Here is a 2,974-nt window from a genome sequence, read left to right on the forward strand (position 1 = left end):
CATGTAATTTAACCATGGAAATTAAGGAAAAATGCATGGGTAAGGTAAATCACTAGCAAAATCAAAGAAATTTTACCTTTGCTTGATCAAATCCTTGAATTCCAACACTTTCTCTTTGATTTTTCCCACGTAGGGTTTGTTCTTCCTTGGTTTCTCTTCTCTTCTGGTTTGGCTGATCACTATGGGAGAAATGGGCTGATTTTTTTTGCCTTTTTATAAAGAAATAATAAAATAATAAAAACATGACACATGGCATTTCGTCATTGGTTCAAATTTTAAATATTTGACTTTTAATTCCTTAATTCTCCACCACACATTTCTCATGTTTATCCATTTCCATGATGAATAAAATCCCTTGGTCTTGACAAGTGTTGGGGGTGAAAATTTACCGATTTGCCCTTGGGGTGGCAAAATTACCATTTCGCCCTTATACTCCAAATTATACCGAAATTAAAATTTTTCACTCTTAAACTTCAAATCATACTCCAATACTCAAATCATACTCCAATAAGTCAAATGGGGCCAAAAAAATCTTTTCTAAAAATTCTCATTTTGTCCCCAAATGGCAAATGATCATTTTACCCTTAGATAGTGAAAATTCCAATTTGACTCCAAATTGATCCTCGAACTCCGAATTACCATTTTGAGTCATCCCTGAATTGTGAAACTCTTAATTTCACCTTAAAATTCCTATTTGAACTAGTTCAAGGCTTAATCGACTTAATGGTACCATTAGGGGCAATATCGTCTTTTAACGATTCCTCGAACTTCTTAAATATGCAAACATTCTATTGAACATGTAAATGACGTCGTAATTATTTTATAGAACAGGGTTTGACAACACTACCCCCTTAAAATAAAATTTTGTCCTCAAAATTTCACTTATCAAACTCAAAGAAAAGGTGGGGTATTTTCTTTCATTATTTTCACATACTTCCGTTTATCTCACAGGTATAAAATATCAATCTTCTTAATCATATTAATCCATCTCGTACATCTTAACCATGCTATAGATCATATTTCCTTGATATTATCTCTTTGACTATTTCCCAGAGTCTCTTATGTTCTCATAGTTCAATTTCTGATAAAATTTCTTATCATTGTACTACCTACATCACTCATCATATATTAAGTTTGAATCTTAATTCACTAAAAATCATTCTTCATTTTAGTTGATCACAATATCAACCCCACATATGTGTATATGCCTTATAATCCCATTTATGCTTCCAAGATCTACCTTGATTTGATCATTGAGTATGATGTAGTATCACAATTCCTCAGAGTCATCCCTTTGTCCTCAATCATCTTTCATGCCTCTATATTGCTTTGTATCCCATCCTCATACTTATGTGACATGTCAGTCATGAGTCTAACTTAACTGTATAACCATTTGCTCCTTAAGCTTTAATGTTTTCTCATTACAAAAAGTCTTTTGAATTTATCACATCAGAGTATTCATAAGGTGGATACATATCCATATTTTATAGTTCAAGGTCTAACGCAGCAAACACTATCTCATCATTAAAGTTCTACCCTTATCTATCGATCATAGCTCCCTTGCACACTTATCTATACATTCCTGGGTTACTTATGTCAAACCCTGCTTTGTAAAATAATTATAATGTCATTCACATGCTCAATAGAATGTTTGTATATTTAGGAAGTTCGAAAAATCATTAAAAGACGATATTACCCCTAATGGTACCATTGAGTCGATTGAGCCTCAAACTAGTTCAAATAGGAATTTTAAGGTGAAATTAAGAGTTTCACAGTTCAGGGATGACTCAAAATGGTAATTCAGAGTTTGAGGATCAATTCGAAGTCAAACAGGAATTTTCACTATCTTGGGGCAAAATCGTAATTTTTCCACCCACGGACAAAATTTGAGATTTTGAGAGAATTTAGATCACATTTTACAAATTGGAGAATGGTATGAGTATAAGGGATGAAAAATATGTCTATGGGCAATTTTTCAGTTTTTGGGGTAAAAATGTAATTTTTCACTTTTACGAGGGCAAAAGTGTAATTTTTAAAAATTTCCTCTACCAAAACTTTGGAAAAGTCTAGAAATTTCATGGAAGACATGGATAAGTGAAGAGGATTGAGTGGTAGAAAAAGAAAGTCAAAAAGATGGCTAAAAAAAAATAAAATAATAAAATATTTAAAAGGTAAATAAAATAATAATATTTTATTTAGCCTATTAAAAGGCTTGAAAATTCCAGAATTCTTCATTGGGAGGGTCAGCCAAGACCAGCAGGAGAGAGAAAGAAATAAGAACAAACCCTAGAGTGAGAAAATTCAAAGAAAAAGTATGATTTTTCAAGGAATCAAGTGTTTAAAGGTATGATTTTTCAAGCTTAGCTTAAGATTTATCATTTCCATGCATTTCTCCTTATTTTCCATGGTTAAATTATGTGTTTTGATGATGGATTCAAATCTGATCATACGGGTGTAGAGAGAGAAAGTTGTTAGATTAATTTGATTTTGAACTATGTTAGTGTTTAGTGTTAGTTTAGCATGTTTATGAGTAAAACAACAAGAAAAATATTCATTTTCTCCATGAATTTCTCTAGGCCGAATCTAGCCAATGGTGTGTGAGGATGAGGTTCACTTTATTTTAAGAGAATTAGATGAAAAAATGATGAATTATGAGGTTGGAAATTAAATGAGAATTTTTGGTGCAAAAAAATTAAAATTTTGACCCACTAGGGGTAAAAGCATAATTTGTAGTCCGAATTGATAAATTGGACCACATTCACAGTCATTGAGGTATTGTGGATATAATTGGATAATTGAAATTGAAATGGATGGAATTGGAGTTGAATTGGAGATTTTAGAAATTTACACTGTGTATAGGCGAGTTAGGTCGGACACTGTGATTAAGCGATTGTCCAAACATTTCACACCCTATCTAGTGCATACGCATGGATAAGAGCCTGAAATAATATATATTGATTTGACACAAATTATT

This window comes from Theobroma cacao, chromosome 1, assembly GCF_000208745.1.
Source record: "Theobroma cacao cultivar B97-61/B2 chromosome 1, Criollo_cocoa_genome_V2, whole genome shotgun sequence".
Classification (NCBI taxonomy): Eukaryota; Viridiplantae; Streptophyta; class Magnoliopsida; order Malvales; family Malvaceae; genus Theobroma; species Theobroma cacao.